The sequence below is a fragment of the Lissotriton helveticus genome (assembly GCF_964261635.1).
Source record: "Lissotriton helveticus chromosome 1_1 unlocalized genomic scaffold, aLisHel1.1 SUPER_1_unloc_8, whole genome shotgun sequence".
In the NCBI taxonomy this organism is placed as follows: Eukaryota; Metazoa; Chordata; class Amphibia; order Caudata; family Salamandridae; genus Lissotriton; species Lissotriton helveticus.
The window spans coordinates 4,250,976-4,272,894 of record NW_027611725.1 but is presented as its reverse complement, the minus strand read 5'-3'; positions in this window follow the sequence as shown (position 1 = coordinate 4,272,894).

Below are 21,919 nucleotides of genomic sequence, written 5' to 3'. Positions count from 1 at the left end.
TGTGGCCTTTTTCATAGAAATGTTCCACAAGTGGTGCATTGGATGTGTTACACCGGATCCTGCTTCGATGTTGGCCGATTCTTAGTTTTACTTTTTGACTCGTCCACCCTATATAGATAAGCATGCAGGGACAGAGAATTGCATATACCAAATTTGCAGAGTTACAGTTGGAAAAGTATCTGCGGTCAAATTTAATAGTGCCATATTCAAAAGACTTTCCTTCAATGGTAGAGTCACAATAAATGCAATTCGCACATTTTGAATGGCCTGTTAACGGTGGGAGAACCCATGCATCATTTATAGTAGTTTTTAGGGGTTGTATAGGCAGAGATGCTCTTACTAAGTGATCTTTAATGTTCTTGGCCCGTTTAAAAGCAAACATTGGACGTTCTATTGTCAATTGCCCTGCGTTAAGAATTGGCCAATGTTTGAGCACACTCTTTCTGATTGCATTGGAAGCTGGGGAAAATGTGGTGACACATATGAGTTTATTTTGATCCTTTTTCTCCTTTGGTTCCAGAAGGGTTTCCCTTGGGCAATACCAGGCCCTTTTCAGAGAGCGGCGCACTAACTTGCGAGAAAAATAGAACCCCTTATAGAACGTCCAATGTTTGCTTTTAAACGGTCCAAGAACATTAAAGATCACTTAGTAAGAGCATCTCTGCCTATACAACCCCATAAAACTACTATAAATGATGCATGGGTTCTCCCACCGTTAACAGGCAATTCAAAATGTGGGAATTGCATTTATTGTGACTCTACCATTGAAGGAAAGTCTTTTGAATATGGCACTATTAAATTTGACCGCAGATACTTTTCCAACTGTAACTCTGCAAATTTGGTATATGCAATTCTCTGTCCCTGCATGCTTATCTATATAGGGCAGACGAGTCAAAAAGTAAAACTAAGAATCGGCCAACATCGAAGCAGGATCCGGTGTAACACAGCCAATGCACCACTTGTGGAACATTTCTATGAAAAAGGCCACAGCGAGGAAGAATTATTTTGGACAGTTGTCTCTATCACCAAACCACCTCCCAGAGGAGCGGACCTTTCCCAATTGCTCAATAAAGAGGAACTGCATTGGATTTTAAAAACTGACAGTAGCAGAAAAGGCCTCAACCGCCTTGAAGACTGGACCTCCTTATTGTAATCTCTGTTATATGTCATTATGTTAATGAAAACCGTTTTTAGAAAGTCACCTGTTGCCCTTAGTGCATGCTGCACTATTAGTCTCACACAATCACATTGATCTTTTCACCACTCCAAAATGGCCGCCTCACTGCTGCACATTCTCCACCAGATACCAAGTTACAGTAAGTCCCTCATCGGTTTCCACGGACCATGTGGCTTGAAAAGCCTGTTCCTCTGGCTGACCGGAAGATCGATCCCATCGGACTGCCATATTCGCCATAGCGCTCTGGCCATCACAAGTAAGTGACTCTCGCCCTTCGGTAATTAAGCAAGGAGCAATCTAATACACTGCATCGCAGGTATCTAACTCTCCTACCCCGTTCTGTTTTTTTAGATTGAGCCATCACACTCCTTTCCTGGCAACTCCACACAATCCTGATGGAAGCCCTGGACTTGATGTGAAAGGTAAATATGTCCTACCCGCTCACTCCGGCACTCCGCCTAAGACAGATGACCGGAATCACTAACCCCACTGCTTTTTCTTTCCTCAGAAAGCACATCTATCCGCGTTTACTCATCAGTATTCCTGAACCCACGAGGAAACCAACATGTAGGTTACTCGGTTCTTTCTCCTGCCACCGCCCGCGATTATTGTCACATCCAGAGACCTAGTCACATTATTTCTTCACGTCATTCACGACCCAGCCATACAATTGCCTTAGACACTCGGCTAGACTTATTTCCATTCGATCACTTGAACGACCGCTTAGCCAGAAAGCCATTATTGATTAAATCATTTCTACCTCACATCCCATTGATCTCAATAGAGACCTTGAACCCGTGTTTATATCACTATCCCCTTCACCCGCTCCGTCCAACGACACGCATGCCTGAAAACCTCCTAGGTCACAATCTTCACCTCCTCACTCGCCGCAATTCTCAATTCACTCGTTTTAAAAAAAAAACTTTCTCCAACATGCCTAAACTTATATATAATTCCTGTTTTTCCTTCCCCCGTGCCTCCCATTTCCTTCATGTAAAGTAATGCGATAATAGGCACTGTGTTAATAACTGTTGTACAAAACAATAATGTTGATAATTCTTGTCCTGATGATGATGTCACAAATGTAAAAAGGCATCGAAACGTCGTTGGCTAAAAAACCCCATATGCAATATGATAATGCTACATTATTTGATGCAATGGTATGGTTATGTTTAAGAGATTGAGTCTGTAGCACTGACCACAAGTATACATACAGATTTTCGCTTTGCCCTTTTGGCCATTTCTTTGTTGTTTTGTCTTGATTGTTGTGGGTCATGGCTGTGCCCACTTGTTATCTTTTTTGGTTCTTAAAATTCACTTTATTAACCAGAACATTTAAAATAAATGTTTTGTCCGGCTGGACAAAAGACATACTACTTATCAGGTGTATGATTATTGTTTTCTGTATGTTATCTTGTCCACATGTAGGGACCACTGTTTTTTGTAAATTGATACTGCCCAAGGTCCCTATGGCATACCTTTCGGGTTCCCTTGTCTTTGTGAAAACATCTATTATCATTGAAGCACATAAATTCTATACAAGAATTACGATGGTTCAATTAATAATGAAAATGCTAATGTTATGTTATTTTAATTTGTTTTCGCACATGAATTACCCCTAAGCAGAAACTACTTTAAGGAGAAATGTAGGATTAGTTGTAGAACCACTCAATCTTTGTGAAGTTGAAAGAAAGGCTCTTGTATAGGTTATGCCTGAAGTTCATCAACTCTCCTTAGTGAGGTTATCGTTAGGAGGAAAGCAACTTTCCATGATAGGAATTGTAACTGACAGTTGTGCATTGGTTCAAAAGGCGGGCCCATTAGCCTTGTAAGGACTATGTTTAAGTTCCACTCTGGAGCAGGGGGAATACTTGGCGGTATAACCCTTTTTAATCCTTCCATGAAGGCTTTAATCACTGGTGCTCTGAACAGAGATAGGGGTTGTCTATTTTGCAAGTATGCAGCTACGACTCCCAGGTGTAAACAAATGGATGTGTAAGTTAACCCCTTCCATGCTCATGGCGGAACGGTTCTGTCATCAGCGTCGGTGCTCCGGTGCTGATGACGGAACATTTCCGTCATGAGCCAATACGGTTTTAAACCCTTCAGCACTGCAGCGAAATTCGCGCAGCACTGAAGGGGTTAAACTACATTGCTGTAAATGCAACAGTTAACAAATGATTCTGCATAAATGCATCAAGATGATTGATGTTGTTGTTACAATAGGAAAAAAAACATTTCCATTTGCTGCATAACATGCTCTAGTAGTAGGCTTTCTAGCTTCCTTGAGAATATTCATACAGTCTGGTTGTAGTTGTAAATAACCAAACTCTATGACTACAGGAGCCAAATCGTTAAGTTGAGTTCTCTGGGAATTGGATGTCAGACTTCCCCATGGATCTGAGTGAGGAGACAAGGTGTGAGATGTAGCTTTTGATGTGGAACCACTGAGAGTTCTAACAGGGTGGTGTACCAAAGTTGCGAGCCCATGTGGGGGCTATTAAGATCAGTGTGAGAGACGTTTGTTTGATTTTCCGAACAAGTAATGGAATTAGCAGGTGAGGCAGAAAAGCGGAAGCAGATATACCTGACCAAATTTGGATGCATCCAAAGGGCATTGCCTTTGGATGCTGGTTGTGGGAACCTGGATGTAAACTTTGGGTATTTTGCACTGTGTACTGTTGCAAACAGATCTATCTGTGGAAAAGCCCATTTTTGAAAGTAGGGAAGAAGAACTTCTTAGCTTCTCAGACTGTGTCTGCTAAGCAGGGCTGCAATCTGATGGCCTACCAGCGGGTGGTGTTCTGCTAGGAGATAGATTTGTTGGTGAATCGCCCAATTCTATATGCTTTGTGCACAGCGTGACAGCTGGAGAGAGGGAGTCCCTCCCTGTTTCTGTAGTTAGTACATTGCTGTTATGTTCTCTGTGCGTACTCAGACAGTTTTGCCTACAAGTTGGGTGAGAAAAGCTTTGAGTGCTAGGAACACTGCTAGAAGTTCCAGGTAGTTGATGTGAAGACGTTTGTGTTTGTCCGACCACAGCCCTGTACTGTGTAATATTGAAATGGGCACCCCAACCTGTTAATGATGCGTCTGTTGTGAGTATAGTCTGTGGAATCAGGTCTATGGAAGGCCGCCCTTTTGCTAAGTTTTGAGGGTTCAACCACTGCAGAGAGCGATGGGTGCGACTGTCTACCAATCAATCAATCAATCAATCAATCAATCATACAATTTGTATAGCGCGCTACTCACCCGGAAGGGTCTCAAGGCGTTTGGGGAGGGGTTCGCTACTGCTCGAACAGCCAGGTCTTGAGTTGTTTCCTGAAGGCGAGATGGTCCTGTGTCAGCCGGGGGTGGATGGGGAGGGAGTTCCATGTCTTGGCTGCCAGGTGGGAGAAGGATCTTCCTCCGGCGGTGGATCTTCGGATGTGTGGTACGGCGGCGAGGGCGAGGCTTGTAGATCGTAGCTGGCGGGTGGGCGTGTAGAAGGTCAGGCGGTTGTTGAGGTACTTGGGGCCCAGGTCGTGGAGAGACTTGTGTGCGTGGGTCAGGAGCCTGAACGTGATCCTTTTGCTGACGGGGAGCCAGTGCAGGTCCCTCAGGTGGCCGGAGATGTGGCTGCGTCGGGGGATGTCCAAGATGAGTTGGGCGGAGGCATTCTGTATGCGCTGGAGTCTTTTCTGTAGTTTGGCTGTGTTTCCCGCGTAGAGAGTGTTCCCGTAGTCCAGTCGGCCTATGACGAGTGCCTGGGTGACCGTCTTCCTGGTTTCGGTCGGGATCCACCGGAAGATCTTACGGAGCATACGCAGGGTGTTGAAGCACGATGAGGAGACGGCGTTGACTTGTCTGGTCATCGAGAGGGAAGAGTCCAGGATGAAGCCCAGGTTGCGTGCGTGGTCGGTTGGCTTGGGTGCGGTGCCCAGGGCAGGGGGCCACCAGGAGTCGTCCCAGGCGGAGGGTGATGGTCCCAGGATGAGGACTTCCGTCTTGTCTGAGTTCAGTTTCAGTCGACTGTTCTTCATCCACTCGGCGACGTCTTTCATCCCTTCGTGCAGGCTCGTTCTGGCGGTGGCGGGGTCTCTGGTGAGGGAGAGGATCAGTTGGGTGTCATCGGCGTATGAGATGATGTTGAGGTTGTGCTGGCGTGCGATGGTTGCAAGAGGTCTCATGTAGACGTTGAAGAGGGTGGGGCTGAGTGATGATCCTTGCGGTACGCCGCAGATGACTTCGGTGGCCTCGGATCGGAACGGTGGGAGGCAGACTCTCTGTGTTCTTCCGTTGAGGAACGAGATGATCGACTCCAGTGCCTTCTCTTGGATCCCGATGTTGTTGAGGCGTTGGACTAGAGTGCGGTGGCAGACGGTGTCGAACGCTGCAGAGAGGTCCAGGAGGATGAGGGCCGTTGTTTCCCCATTGTCAAGCAGGGTTCTGATGTCGTCGGTGGCTGCGATGAGGGCGGTCTCGGTGCTGTGGTTGGCTCGGAAACCAGACTGCGAGGGATCGAGGGATTCGTTCGTCTCGAGAAAGGCTGCAAGCTGTCTGTTGGCGGTCTTCTCGATGACTTTGGCAGGAAAAGAGGAGCGAGATGGGGCGAAAGTTCTTGAGGTCGGTGGGGTCTGCTGTAGGTTTCTTCAATAGCGCGTTGAGCTCGGCATGCTTCCAGCTCTCCGGGAAGGTGGCGGTGTTGATGACGTCTCGGAGTTGGGGTGCGATGATGGAGTCGGCCTTATTGAAGATGTGGTGGGGGCAGGGGTCGGTTGGAGATCCGGAGTTGATGGTGTTCATCGTGCGGGCTGTGTCTTCGGTGGTCACCGTGGTCCAGGTGCGGAGGGTGGCGGTGGGGGGCGTTGGTTCGACGGTGGGGTGCGTGGATGGTGCGCCGAAATTGTTGTGGATGTCGGCGATCTTGCGGTGGAAGAAAGAGGCGAGAGAGTCGCAGAGGTCTTGAGAAGGAGTGATGTCGTTGTTGCCCGTGCTGGGGTTGGAGAACTCCTTGACGATGCTGAAGAGTTCCTTGCTGTCGTGGGCGTTGTTGTCCAGTCGTTCCTTCAGTGATTTCTTCTTGGTTGTGCGGATAAGCTGGTGGTGCTTGCGGGTGGCTTGTTTGAGGGCGGTCATGTTGTCTGCGGTCTGGTCGAGGAGCCAGTCTTTCTCGAGGGTGCGGCAGTTCTTCTTGGAGTCCTTGAGTTCGTCAGTGAACCAGGAGGCTTTCTTGCTTCTTGGTCTGCTGGGAGGGTTCTTGAGTGGAGCGAGGTCGTCGGCGCAGGCGGTTAGCCACTGTGTGAGGTTGCGGGCTGCTTCGTTGGGGTCCGTTGTGCTGGCGGGCGGGTTCTGGCTGAGGGAGGTGGTGAGCCGCTCGGCAGTGATCTTGCTCCAGCTCCTGTGAGGAACCTGATGCGGGTGGCGGTGGGTCGTGGTTTTTCTGAAGCTGAAGTGGACGCAGCTGTGGTCGGTCCAGTGAAGTCCGGTGGAGTGGCTGAAGGTGACGTGCTTGCTGGATGAGAAGACGGGATCAAGCGTGTGGCTGGCGTAGTGGGTGGGGGTGTTGACCAGTTGCTTGAGTCCGAGGTTGGCGAGGTTGTCCAGCAGGGCGGCGGAGTTGCGGTCCTTGTTGTTCTCCAGGGGGAAGTTGAGGTCCCCTAGGAGGATGTAGTCAGTGGAGCGGAGGGCGTGCGGGCTGATGAAGTCCGTGATGTCTTCGCTGAATTGTGTGCGTGGTCCAGGGGGTCTGTAGACGAGGGTGCCTCTGAGGGTCGTCTTTGGGTCGGTGTATATCTGGAAGTGGAGATACTCGGCGGTGGCGAGGGTGTCGGAGTCGGTCGTGAAGCGGATGGTGTTCTTGTGTACGATGGCGATGCCTCCCCCAGTCTGGTTGATGCGGTCTCTCCGGATGATCTTGTATCCGTCTGGGATGGCGATGGCGATGTCGGGCGCTGAGGAGGCGTTCATCCAGGTTTCTGTGAGGAAGGCGACGTCTGGTGCTGTTGTGTCGAGCAGGTTCCACAGTTCGATGGCGTGTCTGTGAATGGAGCGGGTGTTGAGTAGGATGCACTTGAGGTGGTTGTAGCTGGTGCTTGGCTTGGTAGTTGTGGTGCAGGTCCGGAGGCAGGTGAACTTGCAGGCTTGACAGGTGAAGGGTCCGTGGGTGCGTCTTGGGGTGGCTCGGTGGCAGGCTCTTGTTTGGTCGGGTTTGAGTGCGATGAGAGTGGCGGCGTCGTAGGTCCATCGGGGTCCAGGGGTCCTGGCACTGGGCGTGTTCCAGGCGCGGACGGGCGCAGACGGGCTTGCCTTTAGCGCGCCTTCGGCGCACAATCGGCGCGCCCGCTGCGCGTGACAGCTGTGCGTGTGTGGAGGCGTAATAAGAAGGGAGCCGGTAGGGAGGGTCCGCTGGGTGGCGGGAGCGGGGGGGGCCAATCGGCTGGCGGGGGCGGGGCCGCAGGGAGGCAGCGGCAGGAAGACGAGTGCGGGCAGCTCAGCGGCAGCTGGGTCGCCTGCAGCGGTGAAAGGAATCCGGCAGATTCTGAGGCAGCAAGCGGGAGGAGCGTGGGGGCGACCCTGCCTAGGCAAGGCACAGTGGTACGGCACAGTGGTCGCACTAGATCGGTTAATAGACCCTGTGATTGATTGCACTTACTCGCTGGACATTGCTGCAGAGGACACATGTGAAGCCTTGCATGAGGTACGATTGCAATGCAGGATGCCATCATTCCCAGCAGCAGCATGAAGACTCTGACTGGTAATGATTGGTTGGGTTGAAATTGTAATAGTGTGACCTGGATATTGTGAATCCTGGCTATATTTGGAGTGGCTAGAGCTTTGAGAGTGTTGATGGAAGCTTCCAGATAAGATTGCACTTGTGCCGGATACAGATGAGATTTTTGTGCATTTATTGTAAAACCCAACTGGTGAAGTAGGTGTACTGTTGTCTGAGTGTGTAGTATACAATTTTGGTAAGTGCTCGCTTCGATAAGCCAGTCGTCCAGGTAAGGGAAGACATTGTGTTCTGAGATGAGCAGCTACTACTGCGAGACATTTGGTGAACACTCTGGAGGCCGTGGTGACGCCGAATGAAAGTACCTTGTAATGGTAATGTTCGCCTGCTATCATAAACCTGAGAAGGCTCTTCCACCTGTTCTGGCTTTTCTGCTGCGTGGGGTTTCGGCGAGGTCGGCAGATCGGAGGTTTCTCTTGGGTACATAGAAGGAGATCCTTTCGTTGAGGTATTGGGGCCAGTGTTGTGGAGGCATTTGTAGGCATGGGTGAGTTTCTTGAAAGTAACTATCTTCTCCACGGCTGGTGGCGGTTACGCAGGTGTTGGGTGATGTGTTCGTGTCGAGGGATGCAGAGGACGAGTCTGGCTGCGGTGTTCTGTATGGTCTGGAGTTTGTGGAGCAGAGAACTGTTGATCCCGGCGTACAGGGTGTTTCCGTTGTCCAGTCTGCTGGGTATGAGTGTGTGGGTGACCATCTTCCTTTTTTCGGGAGGATGCAGGGGGTGTTGAAGCAGCTAGAGGTGACGGCGTTGACCTGTCGGGTCATGGAGAGGGAGGAGTCGAGGACGATGGCAAGGTTTCGGGCGTGGTCCATGGGGGTTGGAGGGCTGCCGTGGGCGGTGGGCCACCAGGTACTGTCCCATGCGGAGGGGGAGGGTCCAAGGACGAGGACCTTTGTCTTCTCCCAGTTGAGCTTCAGCCAGCTGCTGCTCATCGAGGATGCAACGTCCATCATTCCTTCCCGGAAATGGAGTCTGGTGGTGACGGGGTCCTCGGTGAGGGAGAGGATGAGCTGGGTGTCGTCTGCATAGGATACTATGCTGAGTCCATGCTGTTTGACGATAGCGGTGAGGGAGGCAATGAAGATGTTGAAGAGCGTGGGGCTGAGCAACCATCCTTGAGGTATTCCGCAGTTAATTTCAGTAGGTTTGGAGAGGAAGGGTGTCAGTCTGATTCTTTCGGTTCTACAGTGAGGAAGGAGCGGATCCAGTCGAGGGCGGTTCCCTGTATGCCGGTTTTGTGGAGTCTGGTGGTTATTGTGCGGTGGGAGATGGTGTCAAATGCAGCTGAGAGATCAAGTAGGATCAGAGCCGCGGTGTGCCCTTGGTCGAGGAGGATGCTGATTTTGTCTGTGACGGCGAGTAGAATGGTCTCGGTGCTGTGGTTGCTGCAGAATACGGATTGGGAGGGGGCGAGGATGGAGTTTCCTTCAATGGATTATGTTAGCTGGGCATTGACGATCTTCTAAGTGACTTTGACCGCAAAGGGGAGAAGGGAGATGGGTCTGTAGTTCTTGAGGTCAGTGGGGTTCGCAGAGTGCTTCTTGAGCAGGGGTCTGACTTCTGCACGTTTCCAGTTGTTGGGGACGGTGCCGGTCGTAAATGCGGTGTTGATGGTGCGTCGTAGTTCTGGGGCGATGGCGGCTCTGTGGTAGATATGTGGCAGGCAGGGGTCCGTGGGGGCTCCTGAATGGATGCCTTTCATGGTCGAAGTTGTGTCTTCGGTGGTCACTGGGGTCCATGAGGAGACGGTAGGCTGCCTGGCATTGCTGGGGATGGGGTGGTCCGGCATCAGGTGTCTGGTCATTGAAGTGGCCATAGAAGCCCTTGATTTTCAGATGGAAGTAGGATTCAAGCGTGTCGCAGAGGTCGTGAGAGGAGGGGATGCCCGTGCTTTTGCTGGGGGGTTTGGTGAATTCCTATATAGACTACTATTGGGTGCATTGATTGGTGGTTGCATCTGGTGTTTCTATTGGTTTAGGGTTAGTGTTCTCATTGGTTGGTTATTTGAGGGCTCTGATTGGTTCCTGGATCAGTGATTCTATTGATGTAGAGCTTCGGGTTAGTGATCTGATTGGTGGGTAGGTTTAGGGTTTTGGATTTGTTCCTGGGGCTAGGCTTTTTATTGGACGTAGGGCTTGGAGTTTCCTGAGCGATTGGTTGTGTAGTCTAGGGTTAGGACTAGGGCTAATGTTAGGCTTTCTATTGGAAATAGGACTCAGGGTTTCCTGTGTGATTGGTTGCTTAATATAGGGTAGGGACTAGGCCTTGGGTTATGATTTCTATTGGAGATAGGGTTCAGGGTTTCCTGTATGATTGACAGGGAACAGGGTTGGGACTGGGGTGGGGGTTAGGCTTTCTATTGGACGTAGGGTTTAGAGTTTTGTGCCTGATTGAGTGCTTGGACTAGGGCTATGATTGGTTTAAGGTCTTGGCCTCCCATTGACCCTAAGGTTCAGGATTAGTGTTGCGATTGGATAGGGCTAGGGTTCCAATTGGCTGAAGGGGTCAACTGACTACTAGGGATATAAAAGGCCAAGGCCAAGGCTACGGGAGAGGATGTAGCCTTACGGCTAGAGCGGTTGACCTCGAAGCTGGAGAACCAGGTTTGAGTCTCGGCAACAACGCACAACATCCTGTGATTCTGGGCAAATCACTTAATCTCCCCTTGCCTAACAAAATGAATGTGTCCTTGTGTAACGAAACTGGTGCTCATGTAAAGCGCTCTGATACCTGATATCTTTGGGTCTAGTTCGGGCTATATAAAAACTCCCAAAAAAAACTTAGGGTGTCTCACCTGTGCATCGCGGCTGAGGGTGGAGATGAAAAGGGTGAGTGCCTGTTTGAAGCTGGTCGGAACTAGGGGCAGAAATGCTGCCCATTCCCCCATTCATCAGCACACACCCAACCCCATCCATGACCAGAGTAACACACACACCAAATGTACTCCACTCATGGACTACAAACTAACCCTATGCCCAATCCAATTTCTCAGCACACACTACTAAAGCACACCTTTATACCCTTCTATCCCAGCTACCACACATTTCTACCATCACCTGCGAACAGTACATAACTCTATCCTACACAACTAACCAATCCACTCATCACTAACTGTAGAAAAGTAGGAACTGCTTCTTATCGTTACCCCCACTTTTTGCTGATTGCATCCACTGTTTTTGACTAGTCTGGCTGGGATCCTGCCAATCAGGACCCCAGCCTATCTGCTTTTTCCTCCTAAACTGTAAAACACGTACTAGGTACACTCCAGATTGGATACTTGGGTACCCTTATCAGTCCCTAGTATATGGTACACATGTACGCAGTGCATAGGTACCCAAGAGGCCTACCACGGGCTGCAGCATGTATTATGCCACCCATGAGAGTCCATGCAAAATGCAACTACAGGTCTGACATTGCAGCCTATGTAAGCTGGTGCTTCACCACTTATGAAAGATATAGGTTTACTATATCTATAAGTCACTACACTTAAAACCTATCAGTCACCCCTATTGCAGGCCTTATCAATCCTGAAGGCAGGGTGCTGGGTTTTATGTTAGAGGGCGCCCCTGCATGAGCAGGGCCCCTATAAATAATAAATGGGTGGCGATACTAGGAACTTCATTCTCACCAGATATGTGGAGGTTCTGCTGGGCCCGAACAGGCCGCTTAACTGCAAATTGCAACCACCGCATCATCCATTTTAAATACTTGCACCAGTTATACTATACACCGCTGCAATTGAAGCGCTTTGGTCTGCGGGAGAATGCCTGATTTGTTCGGTGTGGGCAGGGGGGTGCAGAGTTTCTGCATCTTGCATGGCATTGTATAGGAATCTATCAATTCTGGACCAAGGTCACAACTCTGCTTACTAATGTTGTCTCTGAATCCATGATGTGCACTCCTGATGTCTGCCTGCTGGGATGGGTAAAGAACCTCAAACCCTGCAACCATAGTTTAGTCGCTGTCTTGACCTTGCTTGCTAAACGGGCGGTGGCACAATGCTGGGGGGTCTAAAACTACTGCTACTCGGAAAAAGTGGATCCGGGCTCTACTCTACTGTAAAATACAACTTGAAATATATGCAGAGGAACTGCCTGAGTCTTCACGCCCTAAAGATTTCTGGGCCCAGTTGTTTGTGCATCTCCTGGGCAACTCTGATTTGCAAAAGATACTGTATTGGGGCTGGGTGGGTGCACTGCCTCAGTGCCAGAAAGTCTGCACGAGAAGCACATTTAGTGTCCCTGTACCTAGTCCAGTTCAAACCAGTTCTGTGAGTCGTTGGCTCAGGCTCTGGCACAAAACTGGACAAGGACATGGGCGTATCCTCCCCACTGTCCAGACCCTCTCCTGGGAGGGTCCTCTGAATCTGTCCAACCCTCTCACGTGGGTAACAAAGGGCTTACCTGGCTGTAGGACCCTATATTTGAAGTGGACAAGATTCTGAACCAGAAACCACTGAACTTCGACCGTCTGGACACCCTGGACTTTGCTGGACTTCGACTGAGCCTGACTTCAGGGCCAGTCGCACTACGCACTGCGCGATTCCCCGTGAGTGTGCCAGGCTTCACCGCTGCTGCCACGTGTCTCGTCGCTGCCCCTGCAGCTGAGTATTGTGTGTTTTCTCTGTGCCTGTATTGATGCCCGTTATTCTCTTGGTTTCTTCGCCCCCTCGCCTCCATTTTTCCCGCTCTTTACCCCCCCGATCCCCGCCGCTGATCCCCTGCGGCCCCGCCCACTTCTCTTCTGTACCCCCTCCCTCCCCTCCCATTCGCCTCCCGCCTCCCAGCTGCTCCTCCCTCTGACTTGGCCATTTATGGCGGAGTCCACGCAGTGCTGAGCTGTGACCTTTGACCCTGCATCAGGGCCGGTCGCTCTACGCAGTGCGCGACTATTCGTGAGTGTGCCAGGCTTCACCGCTGCTGCCACGAGTTCGCTGCTGCCCTGCAGCTGAGCTTCTGGTTGTGTTCCTGTGCCTGTTTTCTGCTCGTGTCTCGTCGCTGCCTCTGCAGCTGAGTATTGTGTGTTTTCTCTGTGCCTGTATTGCTGCCCGTTATTGTCTTGGTTTATTCGCCCCCTCACCTCCGTTTTTTCCTGCTCTTTACCCCCCCACTCCCCGCCGCTGCTCCCCTGCGGCCCCGCCCACTTCTCTTCTGTACCCCCTCCCTCCCCTCCCAATCGCCTCCCCGCTCCCGCCTCCCAGCTGCTCCTCCCTCCCACTTCACCATTTATGGAGGAGTCCACGCAGTGCTGAGCTGTGACCTTTGACCCAGCTTCAGGGCCTGTCGCTCTACGCACTGCGCGACTCCCCGTGAGCGTGCCAGGCTTCACCGCTGCTGCCATGAGTTCCACGCTGCCCTGCAGCTGAGCTTCTGGTTGTGTTCCTGTGCCTGTTTTCTGCCCGTGTCTCGTTGCTGCCCCTGCAGCTGAGTATTGCGTGTTTTCTCTGTGCCTGTATTGCTGCCCGTTATTCGCTCGGTTTCTTCGCCCCCTCGCCTCCATTTTTTCCCGCTCTTTACCCCCCCGCACCCTGCCGCTGCTCCCCTGCGGCCCCGCCCACTTCTCTACTGTACCACCTCCCTGCCCTCCCATTCGCCTCCCCGCTCCCGCCTCCTAGCTGCTCCTCCCTCCCACTTCGCCATTTAAGGCGGAGTCCATGCGTACGCGCAGCGGGTGCGCCGAAGGCGTGCCAAAGGCAAGCCCGTATGCGCCCGTCCGCGCCCAGCACCAGGACCCCTGGACCTCAACGACACCAGCCCATCCGTCTGAACTACGCCGCCGCCACCCTCCACACATTCAACACCGGCTGGAACCCCGCCTGCCACCGAGCCACCCCGAAACGCACACACGGACCCTTCACCTGCCAAGCCTGCATATTCACCTGCCTCCGGACCTGCAACGCACCCGCACGGCCAGGCACCAGCAACAATCACCTCAAGTGCATCCTGCTCAACACCCGCTCAGTCCACAGACACGCCGTCGAACTCTGGAACCTCCTCGACACAACATCATCAGACGTTGCCTTCCTCACAGAAACCTGGATGAACGCCTCCTCAGCCCCCGACATTGCCATAGCCATCCCGGACGGCTACAAGATCTCCCAGAGGGACCGCATCAACCAAACCGGAGGAGGCATCATCGTCCACAGAAACACCATCCGCATCACGACCAACTCCGACGACACCCTCACCGCAGCCGAGCACCTTCACTTCCAGATACACACCGACCCCAAGACCACCCTCAGAGGCACTCTCATCTACAGACCCCCGGGTCCACGCACACTGTTCAGCGAGGTCATCGCAGACTTCATCAGCCCGTACGCCCTAACCTCCTCAGACTACATCCTCCTGGGAGACATCAACTTCCACCTGGAAAACAACAACGACAACAACACCACCACCCTGCTGGACAACCTTGCCAACCTCGGACTCAAGCAACTGGTGAACACCCCCACCCACTACGCTGGCCACACCCTTGACCCAGTCTTCTCCTCCAGCAACCACATCGCCTTCAGCCACACCACCGGACTACACTGGACGGACCATAGCTGCGTCCACTTCAACTTCAGGAAAACTACGACTCACCACCACGCACAACAGGCTCCCCGAAGATGCTGGAGCAACACCAACGAAGCAGCCCGTAACCTCACACAGTGGCTCACCAACTGCGCCGATACCCTTGCACCGCTGAAGAATCCTCCCATCAGACCCGGCAGCAAGAAAACCTCGTGGTTCACAAGCGACCTCAAAGACTCCAAACAATCCTGCGGTACCCTCGAGAAAGCCTGGCGCCACGACCAGTCAACAGAAAACATGACAGCCCTCAAGGCCGCCACCCGCAAACACCACCAGCGGATCCGCACCACCAAAAGGAGTGCATTCAGAGAACGACTGGACAACAACACCCACAACAACAAGGAACTCTTCAACATCGTTAAAGAGCTCTTCAACCCCAGCGCCAGCAACAACAACATCAAGCCCTCGCAAGACCTCTGTGACGCACTCGCCTCGTTCTTCCACCACAAGATCGCCAACATACACAACAGCTTCAGCACCCAGACCACGCACCCTACCACCGAACCAACGCCCCCCACCACCATCCTCTACACCTTGACCCCTGTCAGCACTGAAGACACCACCCTCGTGATGAACACTATTCACTCCGGCTCCCCTGCCCACACCACATCTTCAACAAAGCCGACACCATCATCGCACCCCAACTCTGTAACATCATTAACAACTCCTTCGCATCCACCACCTTTCCGGAGAGCTGGAAACATGCGGAGATCAGCGCATTCCTGAAGAAACCCACCGCAGACCCCGCGGACCTCAAGAACTTCCGCCCCATCTCGCTCCTCCCTTTCCCCGCTAAAGTCATCGAGAAGACCATCAACAAACAGCTAACCTCCTTCCTCCAGACCAACGGATACCTCGACCCTTCGTAGTCCGGGTTCCGAGCAAACCACAGCACCGAGACCACCCTCATCGCAGCCACAGATGACATCAGGGCCCTGCTCGACAACGGGGAAACTACTGCCCTCTTCCTCCTCGACCTATCGGCCGCATTCGACAGTCTGCCACCGCACCCTAACAAGCCGCCTCCACCACGCCAGGATCCAAGGAATGGATCACCTCCTTCCTCTCCGACAGAACTCAGCGAGTACGCCTCCCTCCCTTCCGCTCAGCGGCCACCAATATCATCTGCGGCGTACCCCAAGGCTCCTCGCTCAGCCCCACCCTCTTCAACATCTACATGACCCCCCTTGCAGCCATTGCACACCAACACAACCTAAACATCATCTCCTACGCAGACGACACCCAGCTGATCCTCTCCCTCACCAACGATCCCGCCACCGCCAGAGCCAGCCTCCAGTAAGGAATAAAAGCCGTCGCAGAATGGATGAAGCTCAGCCGGCTGAAACTGAATTCAGACAAAACTGAAGTCCTCGTCCTGGGACCATACCCCTCTGCCTGGGACTACTCCTGGTGGCCCCTTGCTCTGGGCACCGCCCCCAAGCCCACGGACCATGCACGCAACCTAGGCTTCATCCTGGACTCCTCCCTCACGATGACCAAGCAAGTCAACGCCGTCTCATCGCCATGTTTCAACACCCTCCGCATGCTCCGAAAGATCTTCCGGTGGATCCCCACCAACACCAGGAAGACGGTCACCCAGGCCCTCGTCACCAGCCGACTGGACTACGGGAACACCCTCTACGCCGGAACCCAGCCAAACTACAGAAAAGACTCCAACGCATACAGAACGCTTCTGCACGACTCATCCTGGACATACCCCGACACAGCCACATCTCTGCCCACTTGAGAGACCTGCACTGGCTCCCCGTCAGCAAAAGGATCACTTTCAGGCTCCTCACCCACGCTCACAAAGCTCTCCACGACACTGGCCCCGAATACCTCAACAACCGCCTCATGTTCTACACACCCACCCGACAACTCCGCTCCGCCAGCCTCGCCCTCGCCACCATCCCACGGATTCGCAGAACCACCACCGGAGGAAGATCCTTCTCCCACCTGGCTGCTAAGACTTGGAACACCCGCCCCACCCACCTACGACTGACCCAAGACCACCTCTCCTTCAGGAAGCAACTCAAGACCTGGCTCTTCGAGCAGTAGCAGCACCCCTCCAGCGGCTTGAGACCCCTACGGGTGAGTAGCGCGCTTTATAAATGTCTTGATTGGTTGACTTTGTCTCCCTCTCCGTCCAAATCATCATCTGTGCCCATGCACCATACAGGTTCCGTGTAGGACCCTGTGGAGCATCAAAGACTACAGAAGTATCTCTCTTGGAGTGAAGGAGTCACTCCCCTGCATTCACAGGCATGTAACACAATTAACCGGTCTGCTGACCCTGAGCTCCTGTGGACTCCGAAGGCTCCAACAACACAGGAGGTGGGTTCCCAAGTTTCCTGAGGTCGAGCTGCCCTCTCACCGAGTTTGAGGCCAGTATCCCTCGCGGGGACCGCATAACCCATACCCCTGTGCATTGCGTTCATTTGCAAGAGCATATGCTTGTTGGCGTTCCCCAAATTTGTGTATTGGGGTGACAGCCCAAACCTCTGCGCACATTTCCTACCAAGGACTTCGGCCTCCTCGCACTCTGTGCCCTGGGAACTGAGGTTTTGTGAAACTGCCTGAGGTCCCCTTGTGACTCCCGTGCCTCCGGCATGTGGGTCCTCTTGAGGGTCAACACTGCTTTATTTGGGCTCCCCTGGTTGCTCCAGGCTTGCCCTGACTTTCATTGCTGTGGTGAGTCTCCTGGTCCTTGTTGGGCCAGACCCTAACCAATCTTGACCTTCTTCGTGGGTTGCCGTTGCCAAGGCTTGTTGGTGTTCACGCCGGATAATGACCCCTCAGCACTCGACATCTGGGACAGCTCACATCTGGCTCCTGGTAATCCTCGACGTCTCCTTGTCCCTGCAGCTGAAGAATCAAGAACCCCCTCATCTCACCAGAAGCACCCAACATCGGTGGGCATTTGTCTCCCGAGCCCCTGGTCACTCCTGAATGACCCAAACTCTGTCCCCTCTGCTTTCTGGTTCCTTCCATCAAGAATCCACTTGTTGATTCCACTGGACATGCTTCTTCCTTCCAGCAGTGGCATTTCCTTGAAGTCTCCCATTGAGAACGACAACGGTTTCCAACACCACTTCAGCCCTATGCACCCAGCTTCCCTGGGATAGGGAACACTGGTACTACGGTATCCACGGCTCTCCAACATTCTAAGTTCCAAAGGGTTTCTTCGTAATCCACTGGGAAAAGTCCTTAATCTTTAAAACTTCAACCGCGACTCTCCCATAGAGTTGTACGGAGCACGCGTCCTCCGTGGGGTTACTACGTACTCAACTTTGGTTTGTTCCTTGGGGTTGTGCGATTCTACACCTCCGAGACATTGTCTTGACTCAAGTCGTGGTTCTTATATCACTATTTTAGTATATGGTTTGGTCTTCCTGTGGAGCCAACTGCGTATTGTGCTACTTATGATTGTTTAATTGCTAAAGTATTGCATGCTGTGTGTTGTATCCTCAAATAGAGGATACTAGAGAGTGTTATATTAATAAATACATATTTTTATAACTACTGTGTGGTTTACCTTTCATTCAACCAATACTATAAGGTTGCATTCTGGTAAAACAAGCTGCTTAACATTCCTTCAAGACTAAGCCCAACGGGTGCTCTCCACAGCTACCACTTGGAAAGCTTTCTAAGGTTATCTTTAACCTAATTACCATAAGGGATGTTTGGACTGGTGCAAGGTGCCCACTTAAACTAGTGGACAGCATATACCAGACCAACTTCTCACATTGGTGTGTAGCCGTTGGGATTCACCCCTGCATTATTTTACCACATACATCTTTGTATTGATTAACTGGAAAACCACAAGTACTAGGTACATATAATACTAGCTTGGATAAGTAAGTTCTTCTGAACTTGGGGTTGAGTAGTCAAGGGTTTAGCACACCCTTCCCCAACCTAAGAGAGTTTAGTTTCCCATTAGGTTAGGTAGGTGCACACACCACTCCTTCAGTATGTCTACTAAAGGAGAAACCAGTGGCTCTCTGCCCTCTAGATACAGGAATTGAAAGCCCCATGTGCCTCTAGAAAGCTGAAGACAGGGCGAGCAGCCAACACTCAACGCCTGACTGAGGTGTTACTCATAAATGGCCTTAGGAAGACACAGCATTGCTCTCGCACACAACAAAAATCAAGTTCGCAACTGGTAAGTAGTTAATTAAAGCACAACAACAGTGTCATCAAAGGACAGATGCAGAATCTTGAAAGCGTGTCTCAAGGTAGGTTGTTTTAATAAGTCCACAATCAGCCGACACGTGTTTCGTCGTGTAGGTATAATCCACAACGACTCTTCAGGGCTGATGACAAAAAAACGATATGTGTATAGATTTTGTTGAAAAGTTACAGCACTTCAAAAAGTCAAGGATTGTGACTGTATGTGATTGTTCAAACCCCCATGCTGTGCCAGTCGTCCTTAAAATCAAGAGTGTAAGAGGGTAATGCATGTGACTCAAGTGACTGTTTTCCAGACAGAGCATTAAATCCATATTTACACGTTCACATGATAGTATTTCATACAAATGATTCATTTTATAAGGTCTTATCTCACCACATAGCTAGCAGTGGTAAGTGCTGTATTAACAACAAACATTAGAAACAAAAAGTTTGTCCCGAGGTGAACGGCGTCTCAGAGTCAGTGTATCTCAATACGTGTTCTGTGGACTGCATGCAAGTGAACCTGGTGCATGCAGATGAATCCAGAAAGAAAGTAAAGGTGTAGCCCGAAGTGACAGTAAACGAAAGAGGAAGCCTACCTTGTGGAAAGCCTGCACGTACGCAGGTTTAGTGGAATAAGCTCTATGTTGATACCAATCTATTGGAATAACAGGAAAGCATAAAAAGAGGGCAAAAAAACGTTGAGAAAATACTTTGTCGTTTGAGAAGAAAGACTCGAAAAAAACATCTTACCAAGCATTCATAGGGAGTCGGTAAGTTGTGTAGAAGGTATGGCAAGTGTGTATGCCTCCGATAGCAGTGAGAACTTCGAGTTGAAGGTGGTACTCGTGTGCTGTTTGAAAAAATCGGTGTAAGGTGTAAGTATCCACAACATGTTGATGGGATATAGAAAGTACTGAAAAACCCCAGTATTCACAATGGAGATAAAATGAAAAACACACTGTACCTTAATACGTGTGTGTATTAGGCTGTATCACTGATTATTATGGACAGAGCTAAGGCGGCTTCAGATTTATTTGATAATTTAGCTAAAGGCATGCCTACACATCAAGCCTCAGCTACTACAGGTCCTAAACGAACCAAAGGTCTCAGAGATAAGTTTATTAAACTAGAAAAACTTAACAAACAAGAGAATTCCCGTTGGTGGGATGGAACCACTCTTAAACATTACATTAAACTGAAACAAATTCCAAGGGAACTACGGTCCCAGGTTTTTCCGACTTATGACGATCTAGACCTAGACCTGATGACCAAATGGGAAGATACGCTCAATCACAATTCCATGACACTCATGGATATTTTGATCGAAAGTGCTGAGCGGAAAACAGTCAAATTACAATTGGAGATCTCCAATTTAGAACAGGAAATAAAAGATCTTAATCTATCAGAAGCCACGGTTAAGAATTACACCTTGCTAATGATATTCTACTCACACATCAAGCTGAGATTAAGAACAGAAAGGCACGTCAGATAAAACGAGATGAGGCCGATTATAGAGATGGAAGGGTCTATACCTTTGATCGTAAATATGACTCCATGATCCCTAGAAACAAACAAGGGTCGCAGACAGGCAGATCCACCACCTCTACCTCAGTTAACTCTAGCAATAACTCACTGAGTCTTACTGGGCTTAGCGAGACGGAAAATGAATCCCCAGAGAGCACCAATACCAACACCACACAAACGCCTTTTTTATTAGAGATGCAGCGCATCAGGAAGGGCAACAGGATTCCACCCCCAAGAGGCGCTATCGACCCAAAACCCATAGGGGCAAACGCCTCAACAAACGAGGACTATCGAAAGAAATTGAGGTCAGGAACACAGAGGAATAGACTAAAGTAAATGAACAAGTACAGGTTATCAACCTTTCTTCATTTCCTCTAACTGATGATATGGTCTCCTTACTTTGTAAAGGCTTGAGTTTCAATCCATATGCTACTGGGGATATTTGTCAAACGAAAATTGATGTCTTTAAATTTGTACGCAATCTCAAATTAAAGAAACACTTTGCGGGACAACAGAATCCCACCAGACATTTGAAGAATATTCCTCATGTATTTGACAATGAATCACTAACTATTAAAGACGTGCAAACAACACACTTGCTTCTTTCTTTAACAGACTTAGAAGAAATTCCTTACGACATGGAAAGACTATTAGAAGAACTAGATGTGGAAACTGACTTTGGCTTGAAAAGTGGTCTTAAATGTAAGTCGAAATGGACCTCCACTCTACCAGGGGGCAACACAATAGATAACTTTAGGAGGTCCCACGGAGAGACTGGCAGAATATGTTGATCTTTTCCTGGGTCCTCTTGTGAAAAACCTACCGTCTCACATACAAGACTCTAAACACATACTGGGCATTATGACAGATATAGAATGGCAACAGGGCACCACACTTGTGACTATGGATGTGGTGTCTCTGTACACCAGCATCAATCCCAAACTAGGTATGGATGCTATGAGTAAATTACTAGCCAATAGACCGGCTTCACTATGGGCTCACACTAAAATGCTTATGAATATGATGGACATCATTTTGAATAACAACTGCTTCATTTTTTACCGAAAATGGTACCGCCAAAAGAAGGGCGTGGCTATGGGCTCAAAATTCTCTCCCTCTTTCGCCAATCTCTTTATGGGAGCATTGGAAGCCGAATATATCTGGGGTACTAAGGGAGCGCAATATATCGACTCGGTAGTTTACTGGGGCCGGTATATAGACGATTGTTTTTTATTATGGTCTGGCACCAAAGAAACACTTCAATCCTTTTTCGATTATCTAAACTCAAACACATGGGAAATAAGCTTTACCATGCAACACAGCACAAGTAAAATGGAGTTCCTAGACCTAGAATTCTATGTCAAAGAAAACAGACTACATAGTAGACTATACAGGAAGCCTACTTCATGTAATTCCATTTTACACGCCGCCAGCTCTCATCCACAACACCAGATACGCTCGATTCCATATGGGGAATTTTTAAGAGCCAGACGTAATTGTAGTGAGGAATCTGAATTCGAACAATGCATCACCAACATGAACAATAGATTTCTACGTAGGGGTTACTCTAGAGAGTCCATCACAAAAGCTGAGAGAAGAGTTAAGAATACCAAAAGACCAGATTGTCTTATGACACGTACCAAACCAACATCCTCCAAATCACCAGTGAGACTAATCACTGAATATAATGCCTTACATC